Below are 19,952 nucleotides of genomic sequence, written 5' to 3' on the forward strand. Positions count from 1 at the left end.
CCAGAGAAAGAGGATGGTCACAAGAAGAAGAAGAAAGGCAATTTCATCTTTTTCGATTTCGAATGCATGCAAGAGACTGGCATTCACATTCCTAATTTCTGCGTGGCTCATCGAGCGTGCGAGAAGTGCATTCAAGAACCTATTTTCAGTCATTGCCCTCACTGCAGTAAAATTCCTGGAGGGCGTGAAAAAATCTTTCGAGGACCGAACACGCTGGTCGATTTCGCTCAATGGGTCTTAGACCCCATCGACAAGACGTGGAGCCAAGAGGACATCGAACGTCACGGAGATTGTCATCGTCATGCCACGGTGATGGCTCACAATTTCTCCGGATACGATGGACAGTTTCTTTTGAGATACTATACGGAACATGGTACCTAGCGTCCTAAAGTGACTTTGAACGGAGCCAAAATCATTTTCATGCAAGTGGGACAAGTGCAGTTTAAAGATTCGATGAGTTAATTGGCCATGTCTTTGAGTCGAATGCCTAAAACGTTTGGAAAGACAGAAATGGCTAAAGGGTACTTTCCACACTTTTTCAATACGGAAGCCAATCAACATGCCGTTCTACCCCATTTGTCTGAAGCTCACTATTACGACCCCGACAACATGCGTACCGACAACGAGAAGCTTTCTACGCTTGGTACCAGGTCCATGCCTCCGACCCTTTCGACTTTCAGGAAGAAATGTTAAAGTATTGTCGTTCAGACGTGGACATTTTACGGCGTTGATGTGGAAAATTTCGAAAACTGTTCATGGAACATGGAGGGGTCGATCCTTTGAAAGAAACTGCACCATTTCCAAAGCGTGTTCCTTAGTGTACCGGCAACGATTCATGCCTGAAAACACCGTGGCTGTCATCAGTCCTCAAACGACCAACTATGTCAAACGTCAATACTCGGTCAAAGCCCTACGCTGGTTACATTACTTGTGCGACAAGGAAGACAAATGGATTCAGCATGCCCGCAACGGAGGGGGCGAAAAGACCATCGGAACGCATTCGGTCGATGGCTGGGACTTAAAAAAACCCAAGATCGTGTACGAGTTTAACGGTTGCTTATTTCACGGATGCCCCGTCTGTTACCCTGATCGTGGCACTAAAAATCAGTTTTTACAACGAACCATGGAAGACTTGTACCAGGCCACTTGTCAGCGACGCCTAAAGTTAGAACAGGAAGGATACCAAGTGGTGGAAATGTGGGAACACGAGTACGATCACCGTTTGAAAACCGATCCCGAGTTTAAACGCATCGTGGAAAGTTAACAGTTCATGGACCCCCTGAACCCGAGGGATAGTTTGTACGGAGGAAGGACTAATGCCACCTGTTTGCTGTACCAAGCCGACGAAGAGAAAGGAGAAGAAATCAAATACTTGGACGTGTGTTCGCTGTATCCCTGCGTGTGCAAATATTATCGCTTTCCTGCAAGGCACCCACAGTTGCTAACGGAACACATCGACCCGAAAAACATTCGACAATACGAAGGCTTGATCAAGTGCAAAGTTTTGCCTACCATGAACCTGTACCATCCCGTCTTACCTCACCATTGCCAAGACAAACTGATGCTTTCTTTGTGCCGTACATGTGCCGAAACGTGCAACCAAGACCAACCTTGTCAGCACACCCAGGAAGAACCGGCCTTGACGGGAACCCGGGTCAGCGTAGAATTGTTCAAAGGCATTTTCGCAGACTACGTGGATGCCTTTTTCAAACTGAAGCAAGAAGCCAGTGGCTATCCTTCCTGGTGTCACACTACCGAAGACCAAAAGATATTCAAAGAGAAATACTGGGCACAAGAAGGCATTACTTTAGATCACATCGAGAAAAACGAAGGCAGGCGATCGTTTGCCAAAGTGATGTTAAATTGCTTGTAGGGTAAAATGGCACAACGGTCGTGTTTACCCAAGACGGAATATTTGACAGAACCTTCCCGCTACTTTCAGATGATTCACGACAAAACTAAATTCATGAAACACGTCGACATCGTTCGCGAGGATTTGATCTTAGTGAATTACGAAGATCTGGACTTTGTAGAAGCCGATCCCTTTGGAAATGTCATCATTGCGGCTTACGTGACAGCTCATGCTCGCTTAAAATTGTACGAAGCTTTAGAACTGTAAGGGGAACGCGTCCTGTACTCTGACACGGACAGTTGCATTTACATCGATCACCCGAGTCAACAGCACCCTGACATCGAAGGAGACCGTTCAGGAGCCTGGATAGACGAGCACCCCGATGACAAGATTCTAGGTTTCGCGAGTGGCGGTCCTAAAAATTACGGCTACGAACACCGGGACAAACAAGGAGAAGTGCACACGAAGTGTAAAGTGAAAGGATTGACTCTGAATTATCGTACCAGTCGACTGGTGAACTTTGGCGTATTGAAAGAAGCCTTGCAGTCTATAGAAGATGAACACTTCAAAGTGACCACCTATCAGCCCAACAAGATTGTACGTTCCACTGATCACATCGTCAGTTGACCCTTGGAAAAAGTCTATCAAATCGTGTACCAGAAGCGAGTGCGGCTTCCCAACTACTTTACTTTGCCGTATGGACATGTGGGTATAAAACATTGGTTGTAAGAGGATAGCCACCCACCAGAAGTATGACTTCGCCACAGCAAGAATCGAGTGAGAAATCCAGTGAGAACTCCAAGTTCAAACCCTACTATTTTCCGGTCTTCTTACCTGACTATTGTGATTGTGCCCGTCGATTGGAAACGTTTCAAGCATGGCCTACGGATAGGGAAGGATTACCTTCTTCGAATGTTTTAGCTAGAACAGGATTTGTCTACTTGGGACCTGAGTCTGGATTGGGATACGAAGTACAGTGTTTCGCTTGAGGACCGAAGTTACGAATGGATCTATGTATCTATAAAGATTCAGCTATTCTGGAACATACTCGATGGTCTCCGCACTGCCCTTACCTTTCTATGGCCTTTCCACCCATTACACGACGGTACAATTATGACGGTACCTTAGAGACGGTACCTTCCAAAACTAGACATAAAAAAGGAACGATGTACAAGCTTGAGACTGCATTGCGACTAGTATAAAAAGAGGCTATGGTCAAGATCGATAGTTCATTGTGACTACCAAGATCAAGCGAACAAGATGAATACTTTCAGAGAAACACAAAACAAGTTCAGACAGACACAATTCAAGTTTGGGGCCTCTGAAGTGGAATGCGATTGTGAACCTTGCGATGGGAGCGATGCTGTACGCTGTGACCTTAGCGATGCCGTAAAGCATCATGGGAACTTTGTTCTCACTGCCACTATCATGGAAAGTGATGCTGTGCGTGTCAAACCTGAGAGATGCGAAAGCGATGCCGCTCGTCCTCTTGGACACTTTACTGGGTTTCGTTTTAAAGGTGGATGTTCACCTTTACGTCTACCCCCCTACGGATGTCATCCAGCCCTGAGCAAACTCCTGTCCATGTCACCCAACCACCACCGAAATGAACCTGTGAAAGACGAATATTCGTTTCCTGTGCGTTTGTCGGAATACTGCGACTTTGAAAATCGTCTTCAATCGTTCAAAGGAAAATGGCCTAAGTATCTGGTAGGACCGACCCCCGAAGAATTAGCCAGAGCCGGACTTTTCTACTTGGGTGAAGGGGATAAAGTCCAGTGCTTCAATTGCGGTGTGTCACTTCACCATTGGGAACCACAAGATTCGGCCTACCTAGAACATGCTCGTTGGTCACCGAATTGTCATTACTTACCCTTAGTGGGACCGAGACATTGAAGTAACTTACCATGTCGTTGAAGAAGAAACCAGATTGGTTAGGAGTCAAATGATGGACATCACCGAGACCAGTATTTAAACTTCATTTCAAAAACGATACTGAATCATTACCTAAAGAACTGCAAGAGAAGATTTACAAGGAAGTTTGGCAGGGACTTGCCAGAGTGAAATCTCAATGGGTAACTGTAGAACTTTTGTTCGAGAAATTCCCAAGAGGAAAGTGAAAAAAGTCAACCAGTGTGTTAGATTTCTCTGGGTTAAGTGTGCATTCATCATATTATATCACTCTAGACCGTTTACATCAAAAGAGTTCAATGAGATTCTTGGACGTTACCCTGAATGGCAGTGGTCAGAAATTACTCACTATGTGGATTACTTTTTCTCTAGGAGAAGATTGTGAATTGTACAGACTGACCTATTCATGGATACTTTACAAGAGAACATTCGTGTTTTGCCTGTGGAGTTGAGAGAACGCATTTACCGAGAACTGGTCAAAATACAAGTCAAACGTAAAGAACATGTTTAACCACTGGTACCTGAAAGGTATAAGAGGACTGATTCGTCAGAAACTGTTTCAGTGGTCAGACCTTGTTCAACACTTTGAGTTAGTGAATGAACGAAATGTTCATCATTTTGGTTACTTCGAGATTCACCTAGAGCAACGCATTGAGGATGACGAGTTAAAGGATTACCAACATATTTTATATGGAATCTGCTTAGCGGAAGAGGAAACTTCTAAACGAACTCTGAAGTGTAGGTTACAGTATGCAAGATTTAGATTCCCAACTGGAGAACGAAGATCTCTAGTTAGAAAGTACCTTCATTGCTTCCGAAATAAAAAGACTATAAAAACAGGAATCCATGCCACGGCTTATGTCACAAGTGATTGAACAGATTCCGTGGAAGGAACTCAATGACCATATTCAAACCGTGGATCATTACCATCAATTATTACAAGAACTGTATCCAATCAGTTTGGGACGACGCATAGTGTGTGTCTTAGTGACTTGTTTTCTGGGATTTCGTTTACCAGCCGATTCCTTGTGGACTCCTTACGAACAGTACTTACCACCCAATTCAACATGAAAGTGGTGCCTTTAAATGGTCACGAAAGACTCCTTTTGCTCAAAGCCTTGCGTTTTCATCTGGATACTTCTCGACCTCTACGGGAAAAAAAGATTCGTCAACTTTTAGCTACCGAAGACGTGTATGGCGATGTGTGTGTAGCTTGTGACTTACACCCCCATTGGACAGATGTACGTGCCTGGAAAAAAGGGGGTTTTGAGGCTTGGACCAAGAAGTGGCCCAGTATGCACGAGAGTTGTGATCCTTCCTTTCAACGTCCAAAGAAAAAAGTCACTTTTCAACCTGTGTTAGTGACAGTGCCAGAAGAACGCGTCACCCAGGATAGGACTGTCGTGGACATGCCTCAAAGACCCTTTCGGGAGGACACTTGTTTGACCTTACCCCCTATAGAACTGGACAGAACATTACCCAAAACATGTTGTACAGAAACTTGTTCCTATTCCACGTTGATGTTTTTCATGTGCCTTTTATCGTTGTACTTAAGCCTTTGGCTTTTATGTATTTTTGTCTTTCGTGTTCATGTTTAAAACATTCAATAAACGTGTTCTGAAAAAAGTGTAAAAACTCTTGTCTTGTCTGTTTTCGTGTACAAGTGACATTCCTAACACTATGGCTACTTCTGCTGTCTCTGCTCCCTCTTCCTCCACTGTCAAAGTCATTGACGAACACTTAGATCGTGCCAGTTGGGAAGCCTTGTATCTTCGCCATCCCTTTAACATGCTCATTCCTGGACCTAGCGGTTCAGGCAAAACCGAATTTGTCAAACGTTTGATCGAACATAAACAGCATTTGATCGATCGGCCACCTCAACGCATCGTGTGGTGTTACAAAGAGTGGCAATCGGCGTACAGCCTCTTGCGAGAAAGTCAAAGCGATTCCATCGTGTTCGTGGAAGGCATTCCTAAAGAAGACGACGGAATCGTCTCTGACTCCCGTCAAACCCATTTGATCATTTTCGACGACATGTTAGGAGAAGACGAAGAAGAAATTAAACTGTGGTTCACGCGCAAAGCGCATCATCGTAATGCCAGTGTCATTTACATCACTCAAAATCTGTTTCAACAAAGTAAAGCCCATCGCACCATCAGTCGCAATGCGCATTACTTGGTCTTGTTTAAAAGCCCTCGAGATAAATCGCAAGTGCAAGTCTTAGCCAAACAGTTAGGAAAACCTTGGCTGAGTCAGGCGTACGACGATGCCACTCAAACTCCACACGCCTATTTACTCGTCGCTTTGAAACCTACGAACCCTGATGATGTGCGATTTCGCACTCAATTGTTTCACCACTGGTGTCAAGACGGAGGGCCTGTCCTGTACACGTCTCCGTCCTCGACTTAATTTCACTCAAAAAAAAATCTATAAAAACCTCAGACACTTTTCGTCTGTCTCACACAGTTTGAACATGAAGTCCCCTCAGTCGCATCTTCCCGTCAAATTGATTCGTGCCTTGTATGGCAACAGTCGCGAAAAAAAATCCACAAATACATGCTCGTGTCTTAGAAGCTGGTCTCAAAGAAGTCTTACGATGGTTCACGGTGACAGCACGTCAATTACTGCAAGGGATCATTCAGATACCTCATCAAACCAAACGCTTTTTTGATCGAAACAACGTTGCTTTGACCCAACTGGACGATCCCCGCATCGACACTCAAACCAAAAAACAAATCATTTTGAAACCTGGAGGGAGCGGTACTCTAGGAGGGGTCATCATTCGCTCTCTCTTAAGATGGGATCCTAATGCTCCCAGACTTCTCCCCAAGAAAAAAGTCAAACGAAGCTCCATGAAGAAGAAAAAGAGCCACGGTGTCAAGACCAGGTCCCCAAGGAGACCCGTGTCTCCAAGAACTTCTCCAGTGGCTGGACCCTCCTCTTACCAGTCACCACCCCGGAAAAAGAAAAGTCCCCAGAAAGAGAAACAGAGAAAAAGTCCCCAGAAAAAGAAAAGCCCACAGAAAAATAGTCGCAAGAGAGGCACTTCGGGCAGGACGCAATCTTACACTCACAAACCACGACCTGCAACGGCGGTGACCGCGTCTCCGGTAGCCTCAGGTTCATTCACTTCTCAGCTGATGACACCAAGAACTGAAAAGTACTTGGAGACGTTGATCACACCAAGAACGTCTCCGTTGATGACCCCAAGAACTTCCCCAGTGGCAGGACCCTCCAATTTAGTGGCAGTGGCCGCTGCTCACAAAGTACCTGCTCCCAAAATCAAAGTCCAAGAGAGATCGGGCATGTTACAAAGTTTACTGGATTTGTCCAAGCAAGAACTGGCTCAGTTTAGTCCGTTGCGTACCCCTGCACGACGTGTCATGCCTGTCCTCAAGTTGATAAGACGTAAAGACAATCAGTGGCGACGCGTTCCAGTATAAAAAAGGTCTGTGACCTAGTAGGGGTATCAGTGTTTTTAGTGCTCCTGAAGACTCAAAGATGTCACCCTCCAGAAAACATCCCTCTTCTAAAACCCAAGGAAAGAAAAGGAAAGGACTACCTCCTCGTTTAGTCAAACATGGGGACATGTTTTCTGTCCTGTCCAAAGCTTCTCCACCCCTACGAAAAAAACTCATTCAATCGGCCTCCAAAGAGGTCATCGATACCGTGTACGAATGTTGTTTGAACGTCTCGAAAGGCACGATCCCTTTGTCCAAACACTAGAAATAATGCTTAGGCAAACATCGTCACGTTCTTCGCCAAATGGTTCAAAAGAAAATTCCCATCGGACAAAAGAAGATGTTGGTGCAACATGGAGGAATTTTACCCCTCTTGTTAGGTCCATAGCTGAAAGGAGTCTTGGGAACCATGTTAGGAGGACTGGTGGGAGCAAGATAAAAAGGACCTCTGAAGTCCCAAGATCTCAGAATTGACCCCTGACATCCCATGGAAGGACGAAAACTAGCTTTAGTGCCTTACAAACGATGGATGGAATACCATCGTTGGCAAGAACAACGCACCCCGCTTTACCTCCCAATCCCAATTTAACTGAGATGTCCCAGTTACAACACGAATTGCAGTCCTTGATGGATCGCCAAGATTTGTCCGAAACAGAAAAATCGCAAAAGTACGGCCAACTCTTGCAACGACTGCAACTCTTTCACCAGAAAGCTTTAGACGAAACAGTTCTACCCACTCTGAAAGATTTTAAGACCTTGATGAAAAGTCCAGCACCATCATCACTACCACCACCACCACCACTAGTACCATCCCCAGGGGTCACCAGAGATGCTACCCCACGAAGGCCTGAGCAAGAAAAGATACGAGAAGTGTTTCAAACACCGTCAACAGCTACCATGTCTAGCAAGATTGCAGCATCCTTGTTGACCCCGTCCCCCACACGTCAACGAGAAGAAATGAAAGCTTGGGTTAAAAAGATGATGTCCACTCCTCCTTCGACAGAAGTGAAAAAGAAAGAAGGGAAACCAGAAGTGAAAAAAGAAAAGAAGACCAAAGCCATTCCATTGCCACCACCACCACTACCTTCGACTTCTACTCCCGTAGCCCATCGGACACGTAAATCCGTTTCCAAGCCACCCTTTCGTCCCACCCAACGTAGCATCCTCGAAGAGTGGGTGCCTTATTAACAAACAAAAAAATGGAGAAGGTGTTAGCCAGCATTTACTACGATCCCTCCCATCCTGCAGGTTACACAGGAGTTCAAAAATTGTATCGTTCTGCCAAAACTCGATTGAAAAGTCTCCGTTTACCTCAAGTGCAACGATGGTTACAAGAACAAGCTACCTACACGTTACACAAACCCATTTGACGCAAGTTTTCCAGAAATCGCACCCGAGTGGAAGGCATCGATCATCAATGGCAAGCCGATTTAGCCGATGTCTCTCATTTGGCCAGCTACAATCGTGGCTACAAATATTTGTTTTGTGTCATCGACGTCTTTTCCAAATTTGCCTGGGTCGTCCCTTGACTTCCAAATCGAGCAGCGAGTTAATGCGAGCCCTGCAACGAGTGTTGAAACAAAGCGGTCGTCACCCTCTTCGATGGCAAACGGACAAAGGTACCGAATTTCTGAACCAAGCTTTCTAAAAGGAATTAAAAAAACGTGACATTCATTTTTTTGCCACCGAGAATCCTGAAACCAAAGCCAGCATCGTGGAACGTGTTCAACGCACTTTGAAAGAACGCATGTGGAAATATTTTACGCATCACCACACTCTGAAGTACATCGACATCTTACCGCACCTGGTGCAAGCGTACAACCAATCTTACCATCGAAGCATTGGACGTGCCCCGCAAGAGGTGACTCCCGAGAACGAAGTGCTAGTGTCTGATCGCCTGTTTGGTACGTCCCCGACGGTGGTTGTCCCAAAGAAAAGTGGAGTGTTGGCCATAGGAGACTGGGTACGCATTGGCAAAACCAAACGCACTTTCGACAAAGGTTACTTGCCTAACTGGACCACGGACTTGTTTCGTGTCACTGGACCAGTGCATGGCCGTCATCCTGCCGTCTATAAATTGGAAGACATGAACGGAGAAGTGCTCAAAGGAACGTTTTATTTGCCCGAGTTACAACGTGTCACCAAAAAAGAAGACGACGTGTACGACATCGAAAGCATTCTCGAACGCAGAACCCGTAAAGTAGGCAAACGACGTGTCAAAGAAGTCAAAGTACGTTGGAAAGGATATCCACCCAGTTTTGATTCTTGGATCGACGCTTCGCAAGTCATCGACTATAAAAAGAAGTGACCATCATGCCCTTTCACACAGACGCAGCTAGGGCGACCACTCCTTCACCCAGTTCTTCACTGCAAGATTTACAGAAACAACCCTTGTGGGTGTGGTGTGGAGAACCTGTGCCTAAAACGCAAATCGTCTTTTTCTGCCAAATCTTCGTGATGTATTGTGTCATCGGGGCAGCCATTGCCAATTTGACTTTGCAACAAGGAGACAAACAATTGTGGACCATTTTATTGAGCAGTTGCATCGGTTAGCTGCTTCCCAATCCCTCCCTGAAATTCTCTTCCAACGGGAACAACGGGAATCTTGTGTCCAGTGCCAGTGTCAGTCACCACTCCAACACCAACAATAACAATCCCATTTTGGGCCGAGACGCGTCTCTGACGTCCAGTAACCCCTCGGACAGCCACAGAACTCTGGAATTATGAGCAATAACAACCAATTTTACTTAACCTTACCCAGTGACAGTTCCATGGAGGTGTTTCCCAATAACACGTTGTGCTGTTACACGGTCAAATTACCTCAGACCATCCAATTAGATCACGAAGCCCATTGGGAAGTGGCTTTAGTGGAAATCATTCACCCGACCCAAGTCCTCAATGTCCTTCCCAATCAAAATTATTTTTCAGTGGAAGTTCATGACGAACCATTGCAAAAGTTCTTGAATACCCATGTCAAATATGACAATAAAACCTATGATTACAAAACTCAAAAGTGGTCCTATCATTTGTTCATTCCCCCAGGCTATTATTTTTGTGGTCAACATTTGGTCAGCAACATTATCTCCAGATTTAATGTCGTGTTTCTTAAAGCTTTGGAAAGTGTCCAAAAAAAGTGTCGCCATGGAATACCACAAAGCAGCTCGTCGCTTCTTGATGAAATTTGACGAGGGTAAAATCATGTCCATTTTATTTTGTCCTGAATTGTTTGACATGTTGGGTGGGGACATGGACATGAGAATGAACATGATCAAGAAAAACGAATTACCAGTCATTTCCGACAACGATTCTTTTACCAAGTTATTTCGTTCCCCGGTAGAACTGAACCAAGGACTGAATTTGATCTTTGTGTACTCCGATGTGGTGGAGTATAACGTGGTGGGACACACCTCTGTATCGTTACTGCGTGTCATTGCTTTCAAAGTGGATTCTGCCACGGTCACTGACGAGGAAGGTGGAAACACTTATCACGTACACCGCGAATTTGTACATCCTCACTATTTGCTTGTCAGCAAGTCGTATTTGGACACGGTCAACATTGCTATAAAAGGAGATCTGGGACAAAAAAATATTCCATTTACCAAAGGAAAAGTCACGTTGAAACTCCATTTTCGAAAACGGTTCTTTCACGAGTTGTAAGTCATGTATCCAGTGTACCGAGGGGTTGCTTGACAGCGAGGACACGGTTTAGGAGATATGTTAAAATCGGCTTTTCGTTCGGTGGCTCCGATGTTGAAACCGATGGTGACACGCGGACTGCATGGCTTGAACGATGCTGCATTGACACACGGCAAAGAATTTCTCCAAAATGTCATCATCGACAAACAAAACCCAAAAGAAGCCTTCTTGAGGGCAGGCAAAAATGTCTTGTTGCAAACGGGCAAAGACCTTTAGGCCGAAGAGAAACTCTTATAAATGCCCTGAACCCTACTGAGTCAGGCATTTCAACTTCCTTGAAGCCACAGCAAGGACAAGGCAGAAAGAGACGAAGAAGAAAACACCCTTTCACCAGACTTCACACTTCTAAAGCTAGAAAGACAAAGAAAAGAAGAACGGTTCGAGACTTAGACGTTTTCGATTATTGAGAAAGAGAAAAAAAAATGATGCACCGAGAGTCTTGCGCTTGTTCCAAGTCGGAACTGGATCTGTTTGCCATACCACCCACCATGATGACGATGCAAGAATCCCAGTGAGTGGAATTTCATCCCGTCTCCTCTTTGACCGATTCAGCTCCCATCGAGTTTGATATCAAAAGTCAGCCCGAAGATTACATCGATCTGAATAGCAGTTACCTGTATTTGAAAGTCAAAGTAATCAAAACGGACAACACCAATCCAGGAGGCGATGCAAGAGTAGCTCCTGTCAACAATTTCATGCATTCCTTGTTCAGCGAAGTGGACTTGTACTTGAATAACAAACTGGTCAGCAGCAGCATGGATACTTACCCTTATCGTGCCTACCTGGAAAATCTCTTGACGTACGGAAAAGAAGCCAAGAATACTCATCTGGATGCTTGCGTGATATGGAAACCTGACACAGCGGGTGATAACACGTTTAAGGATACAGCCCTCACAACAGATGACGATCCTCACAATGTGGGGTTTAACACACGTAGAAATAAAATTCTGCAAGGACGTAGTTTAGAACTGATGGATCGTTTGCATTTGGACATGTGGTTACAAGAAAAGTATTTACTGAACGGAGTGGATATTCGCCTGAGACTGAATCGTAGCAGTACTGCCTTCCATTTGATGGCCCATGCTAACGAGTACAAAACCATCATCCATGAAGCTAGGCTCTACGTGCGACGCGTGGAAGTGTTACCCAAAGTGGGAAACGACATCAGTCAAACGTTGAGCAGAACGACCGCCAAGTATCCGATACGACGCGTGGAAGTACAAACGTTCACTATTCCTGCTGGACAGCGATCCATGATCGAAGATCATCTGTTCCAAGGCCAATTACCCAAGCGTTTGATCATTGGTATCGTCAAGAATTCAGCCTTCAACGGAGTCCACAACGAAAATCCTTTCCTGTTTCATCATTACAACGTAGCCAAGATCGAAGTTAGTCGCGATGGCAAGACACTGTGTACCCGACCCTTTGAGCCTAAGTTTGGTGACAAGAATTACTTGAGGTCGTACTTGTCCCTGTACGAAGCAACCTGACAGTTAGGAACCAACACCAGTCACGGCATATCGTACGAGGATTATACAGGAGGCTACGGTTTGTGGGCGTTTGATTTCACTCCAGACCAAGGCAGCGACGTCAAATTCGTGTGGAACTTTAGTTTACTAATCCTCTACTTGACACAGTGAACGTCCTCCTGTATGCAGAATTTGACAATATCATAGAAATCAACAGTTTAAGAGAAGTCATTCTAGATTATTAGAAGTCATGGAAAACTGTTATCCCTCTTTACCTAGTGGAGAAACTTTGGACATGGAATGTGAGGAGACCGTGGAAGAAGAATCTCAAGACAAAAACGACGAAGTTATGATGAAGTCGAGATGGCCAGAACAAGAAGCGCATTTAGTCTCCTGTTTTGCTACAGTCCTTGCAGAAAAAATGAAGGAATTAATCAAGGAACAGTGTTATGGATGTCAAAACGATCATCCCAGTCAAATTCAACACGATAAATGTCTGATGCTGAGTCAAGAAGAAAAATTGGACGAGTATCTGGACGAAGCTTGGGGTCTCATCTCGAAAGAAGTCGTGTTGCATCAGTGGTATAAAGGCTTGCGTGAACATTCTTGTCCTCCATTAACGCCTCTGGAAATCCGTCGCATCGAAACTCTCATGAATCAGGGTCCGAAATTAGAGCTAAACGCCTTTTACTTGTCAGACATTTTCCAAGAGAAAATCAGGATCGAATTAATCACTTATCATTACCTGTGAAGAAAATACCACACAAATAAATGGATACCTGGGAACTTTATTACCTTTTGAACCACAGCTCGTACACTGCTTCTTGGAATCCTGTCGTCTGTGCTAAAGATGAACTCCCTCATTGCAAACCTCAAGACCATCAAGCTTATGTGATCAACACGGACGACAGTCATCTCCCAGGAACCCACTGGGTAGCCGTCTACTTTCCTCAAGAAGGATGTGTGGAATATTTCGATTCGTATGGATTGCCTCCTTTGGAAGACGATATCATTGACTTTATGAGAAGAAATGCTCAGACCACACGATTCAATAATGTGAAATTACAAGACACAGATTCCTTGATGTGTGGACAATATTGTGTGTATTTTCTGCATCATCGCAGCCTGGGCTATTCCTTAGAACATTTAGAGACTCATTTTGATCCTCGTTCTTCTTCTAGAAACGATGTGAAAGTAGATCGATGGTTTTGTGACCATTATGGTTATCTTTTTTCTCAAGCTAGGAAACGTAGTGTCCATCAATGGCCTAATGACTTCCAACAGTGGAAATCACAATTTCATTCACAACGTTGCCATCCCTGTCCAAAATAATGTGTTAGTTGAAAAAGAAATCGTGATTTGAAACAATGTTTGATGTTATATTGAATGGTTATTGTTAAAAATGTTACAGTTGTTTGTTAGTTTAAGTGATTTTGAATAAAAAATGTTGTGTTTTGAAAAAAATGTCTTTGTGGTTTGTTTTGCTATAGGAATCCTGATTTATGCTCTTTGACTTCTTACTATCCCTCTCATGATACTCATTGAACTTTCCGACTCGAAAACCGTGTAGGGATGTTTTCCTTCACGTCCGCGCTTTGACTTTAAAACCGGGGTAGTCTCCAGTCTAACCATCCATTATCGACTCATCCTCCTACACAGATGTGCTCCAGACTAGCTAAGCTAAACGAAGCCTACGTGAATTTGCATAGGGTCAGACACAGTCTGATACCGAAGCCAGAAGAGATAGAGAATGTGAGAATGTTAAAAGTCACTGAAGACCTCATAGAAGAGCTCTTCAGAGAAGAAATTAACAGGGAGAAAGAAGAATGGACAGAGAAGTCAGACTTCAGAAACAGCAGAGAGAGCAGCAACAGCAACAACAGCAGCAACAGCAACCTGAACCTGACAGAGGCTTTGTCGACTGTCGTATCAATACCAAAGAATTCTTCTTCTCTTTCCGAAGAAGCAGACCTTATCCTGGGAGAAAGCCTATCGTCAAAGGAGGTCGCAATCTTAGAACCTAAAAAAGATTGCCATAGCAAACAAAAAACAGCCCTTTTCAGGGCTACCCAAACCTCTAGAAAAGAAATAACAATAGATTGCCTATAATAAGTTAAAAAATAGAAGTGAGTATATAAGCACATGAATTATTTATCTTGCTTAGAAAGTGTGTGTGTGATTGTTAGCGCTCACGTACGTTTGTGTGGATAGTAAATTATAATAATATCTTTTTTGTTGTTTGAAGTGTGGGAATAGTAGATTTGGGTTTGATTTGACTGCTTTACGTATATGGATAGTATATTATTTCTTTAATGAAATTTTTTAAATTAGTAATGGGTAGTAAAAAAGTGAGTGAGTGTTTCTTTTAGGTCCGCGCGCTGTTTGGTCGTGATCTAGGTAATATAAGTTTTGTCTTAGGGGATGTTTTCCTTCACGTCCGCGCTTTTCGTATAAACTGAAAATCGCTCGGCAGTCTAGCTACCCTTGTTGATTGATCAACACTAAAGAATGAACACCAGACTAGCTAAACTGTTAGAACTCCAGATGCACCTGGAATATTCCAGGCGCATAGTAAATGAACTGGCAGCGGATGCCATCGTACAAGAAGGCAGAATAAAAGAGGAGGAGGAAAGAAAGAGGGAAGAAGAAGTGTTTCGAATCCCAGAGACAGAAGATTTGGGTAAAGAGGCTACTCATCCAGCCTCTGCACTCCCATCTAAGAGAGTCAACTGGAAAGATTGGAGTAGAAGATGTGTGGTGCCAGGCCTGGAAGGTGCCATCATTAACCAGGTGTAGTGGAGTTCTTAAAAAAAAAAACAGCCCTTTTCAGGGCTAGCCAAAAAACTTGAAAAGAGATAGTAATCGATTTGCCAATGTGTGTATGTAGAGTAGTGTGAATATAAACACTGACTCTTTTTTCCTAGTGTGAGTGTATGTGTTTGTGTTTGTAAGCGCTCACGTACGTTTGTGTGGATAGTAGATTATTGGGTTTTGTAAGTGATCAAGTAAGTTTGTGTGGATAGTAGATTTGGGTTTGATTTTAATGCTTTGCGTGTGTGGATGGTAGATTTTGGGTTTGCTTATTGCTGCTTCGCGTATGTGGATAGTAGATAATATGAGATGAGAAAAGTAGGGGATGTTTTCCTTCACGTCCGCGCGTTTTAAGTGTCGTATAAGTAATATAAGTTTTGGGTCTTAGGGGGATGTTTTCCTTTACGTCCGAGCTTTTTATATAAGAACCCACAACGTTCGTCATTCACACCATTCTACGGAATAACGGAAAGAAGAACATGGCAACAGTGACAAGTTTATTTAACGATTTGAGACATAGCTATTTTTGGATCATGGATGGGACTTATGTAGTAGAAGGATTGAATAAGGAAGATTTGACGGTAGCCTGAACAATGTGAAGAGTCTTGGAGTAGCAAACGATCTAATAGGGGGAATGATTGAGGAAGAAGTAGAAAGAATCAGAGGATTCATTGACCCACCTTACGTGAGAGTAGGTAGTTTAAAGGAAGCCCTGGATCATGTCATAGAAGTCAGGAGCTTCCTAGAAAATAGCTTTTATTGGACTGACTGGTGGTACGTAAAGTAGGGTTTTAACTAGTTAATAAAAGCAGAAGAACTAATTAGAGAGGTAATGAAAGTAGAAGTGATGAAGATAAAAGAATAATGGAGCAAAGAGAGAAAGGAAGAAGAGAATAATAAGAAGAAATTAGAGTTTGAAAGATTTTATAACAACTGGATGAAGATTCAACAGAAATTCAGAGCGATGGGTCATCCTGACTGGATGACAGAGACTGAAAAGAGGAAGAAGAAAGGAATAATGGAAAAAGTGAGAACTTGGTGGAAGAAGTGGAGGAAATAGAAGCAGAAGAAGAAGAAGAAACCCAAAGGCTCTTTTCAGGGCCCCTTCATAGACCTCGAAAAGACCTTGACTTTCATTGCCTACCCCCTTTTTTTTAAAAAAAAAATGTCTGTTGTCTATAGTGTGTGTGTGTGTGTGTGTGTTCTATCCCTCTCCCCTGTTCCATTTCCATAGACCAATAAGGTCGGGACCGTATTAAAATAGGGTCCCGACCCTGTTCCATTTCCCCTTGTCGCTAAACAGTCCCACGATTTATTTCCCATGTTAATTTCCCATTGTCGCTAAACAGTCCCAGGGGTTTTCGTAATGTTAAATTTCCCATTGTCGCCAAATCGTCCCAGGGTGGTTTTTAATGCTAATTCCCATTGTCGCTGAACCGTCCCTATTCACTACATACATACATACATACATACATACATACATACATACATACATACGTACGTACGTACGTACGTACGTACGTACGCACGCACGCGCACGCACGCACGCACGCATACATACATACATACATACATACATACATACATACATACATACATACATACATACATACATACATACATACATACATACATACATGCATGCATACATACGAAACGATAAGCACGTACACAAGAACCACATGCACCTTCATTTCAACCCAGGACACGAAATCCTCTTTACGTTAATGCTTAGAGTGGAGCCTTCATGCATAGAGAGTTTGCTTGTAAAAAAATTACGATACGGTGTCATACGTTGGAGGGCTATTTGTTTATCAGACGAAGATCGTGACTATTGTCTGCCCTCTGTTACACCTGACCATACCGCCACATCACCACATGAAAGGTATATTCCTTTGTGCACTTGTGACAATTTTGACCCCGTAGTATTAGAACAACTTAAGTTAGCTCAAGCTTACGAAATTGCTATTTACTCTCTTTAAGACAGTGGAGTATTCTTGGTGGTGGTGGTGGTGGTGAGCGGGGCTGTGTTGGGGTGAGTACGCTGTATATAGATCCTATATGAGCAGCAGGAAGGGCGAACCCGCCACTTTGTAGGAGCGTCCAAAACAGAAAATAAACCCTTCTATACTGATATTATATCTTAAGCAAATATATTTCAAACAAAAATATTAACCAACTCGAGGAAGCCTCGAATTGGTTAAATAAATTGTTTTTATAATTTTATCCGATGATATCATTGTTGATAGCGATCATATTACAAAAAATCGACTCAACTTGAGGTCGCGCCCTTCCTGCTGCTATTAATTTATCCAAATATTTTATCAAGACCCACACGATATCGGGATCTAGAATCGTGTAAATTTATTGTTATAAATCCGTGCGGAGTAGCTTGCGCTTGTGAAAAGAAATTTCTAAATTTATTTATAACCATATCTCCGCTACACCATGTTTGATGAATATTTCGCAACGTATGTGTATCAACTCCATTAAACACAACTAAAACATTACAGTTATCCCTGATTACTATCGGAATCTGTACACATCGCTGAGTAACATATATCACATCAGTGTTTTTATGTCTTCCTCGAGAAAATATTCTGCTGGATTTGACTGTTTGTCCAGCATCACATCATCGGATACAACTAAATTATTAATAAATCCATCTAGATCATCAACAGATGGTGCTTCATCAATATCGGTTATAAAATTTAATGACATGGTCATCCAGTAATCGTGCGTTTTCATTACAATCTTTAAGCACATCATAACATCGTTGATCATCAACTGATGGTGCTACCAAATACAACTTATCCCATTTTAGCCATCTCATTATAAGATTAAGTAACAATTGCGTCTTACCCGATCCAGATGGTCCTATTAGTATCATTCTGATCGAATTTGGCAATGCAGGATGGCGTTTAACTGGCTCTCGTCGCCGAGTCGCTGAGAAATCAATTATATCCATATTATATAAACATATGAATCTATATTGTTTACGCTGTAGAAATAAGACCCCAACTAATGATCTATCCACGGTTACAACAAAAAATGCGAGAATAGCATATGGTGAAAGATGTGCAGTATGTAACAGAAAAAAGTTTTCTTTTTTACCTAGAAAAGATGGTGGTGATATTGCTAACTTAATGTCAACGTTCCCAGGAACTCCGTGGGCTAAATACCAAGGAGAAAAACATCTACCAGGATATAATTATTGTGGTCCTGGTACTCGACTTGATATCAGGCTTGACAATCAAGATCAACCCAAACCAGGCGAGGAACCAATAAACGCTATTGATGAAGCGTGTCATGTTCATGATGTAGCATATAAAAGCAAAAAATCTACAAGACAGACATATTGCAGATGTGAAATTAATTCATGCGTTAAATTCTGTAAAAAATAAAAATATAAGAGAATCACTAGCTAATTGGTTAATAAGATCCGCGATGAAAGGTAAATTAGCGCTAGGTGCTGGTAATTAATTATAAATGGAAACGATTTATTATTCCCCAAGAGGATACTGGAAATGTAACGCAGCGATTAGTAAACTCGCCAATGCAGCAAAAGTCACACGTGTTACCGCTAAAAAATGGTTATCTAAACAGGCAATATGGCAAATTTACCTACCACCACCGAAACAAATTCAGTACGCGTATTTCGATGTTAGTGTTCCTAATGAAGTTCATCAAGCAGATATCTTATTTTTTACCAAACGATACTGTACTTAGAAAAACGTACAAATACGCGCTAACTGTCGTTGATGTTGCAAGTAGATATAAAGAAGCAGAACCATTATTAACAAAGACAGCTGCTGAAGTAGCTTCTGCGTTTAAACGAATTTATCAACGTTGACCCGGACCACGAGGTTGTCTACAATGGCCACAGCTGCTACAGGTTGATCCTGGCAAGGAATTTATTGGTCCAGTATCATCGTTGATGAAGCAACATAATGTCAAAATACGACGAGGACACACTGCAATTCATCGTGATCAGGAAATTATTGAACGATTTAATCGAACACTTGCTGAGCGATTGTTTGGATATCAATACGCGAAGGAATTTATTCAAGACAAGAGATCTTGTGAATGGGAAGCAAGATTACCAAGTGTGATAACTGCGTTACATAATGAAGTAACTCGAACGACCAACATGAAACCTATTAATGCAATTACAAAAATAAATTATACCAATACAACGACGTGATTTTTCAACGCAACCAGTATTAGGTAATGTTACTATAAGGTATTTATATGAACCCGGTGACCTCGAAGGTGGTAAAAAAAAAGAGCGACTGATCCTATTTGGAGTGTTACCACACATAAGATATCTAACATAACAAGATCCTCAGGTAGACCCACAATCTACAGATTAGATTCAACTGCTCCTCAACGTGGATTTACACGTGAACAATTACAAGCAATTCCTGAGGATACGCAGTTACCACCGCGATCACTTAACTAGCACCTCTACGTCGATTACACTCAAGACAGGTCAACATGGTATTTTCTCGGGTATCACCGCGACTGTTATCTTTTCTATCCAAGGTAAATTGTCTTGGATTATTATTTGAATATCTCCATAACACCACACAATTACAACTTGTACAATGATTATTCTGTTGTTGTTTCAACGTGCTGATAAATTCAACGTCGAGATCAAAATCGCGTTTTTTTTATCAGATTGTTTATAACCAGCTAATTTTTTCTTATTATATCATCGTCAATATCATCACTAGTCACTGACTCGTCCAA

Source organism: Sinohyriopsis cumingii, chromosome 3 (genome assembly GCF_028554795.1).
Source record: "Sinohyriopsis cumingii isolate HCF-2022 chromosome 3, ASM2855479v2, whole genome shotgun sequence".
Classification (NCBI taxonomy): Eukaryota; Metazoa; Mollusca; class Bivalvia; order Unionida; family Unionidae; genus Sinohyriopsis; species Sinohyriopsis cumingii.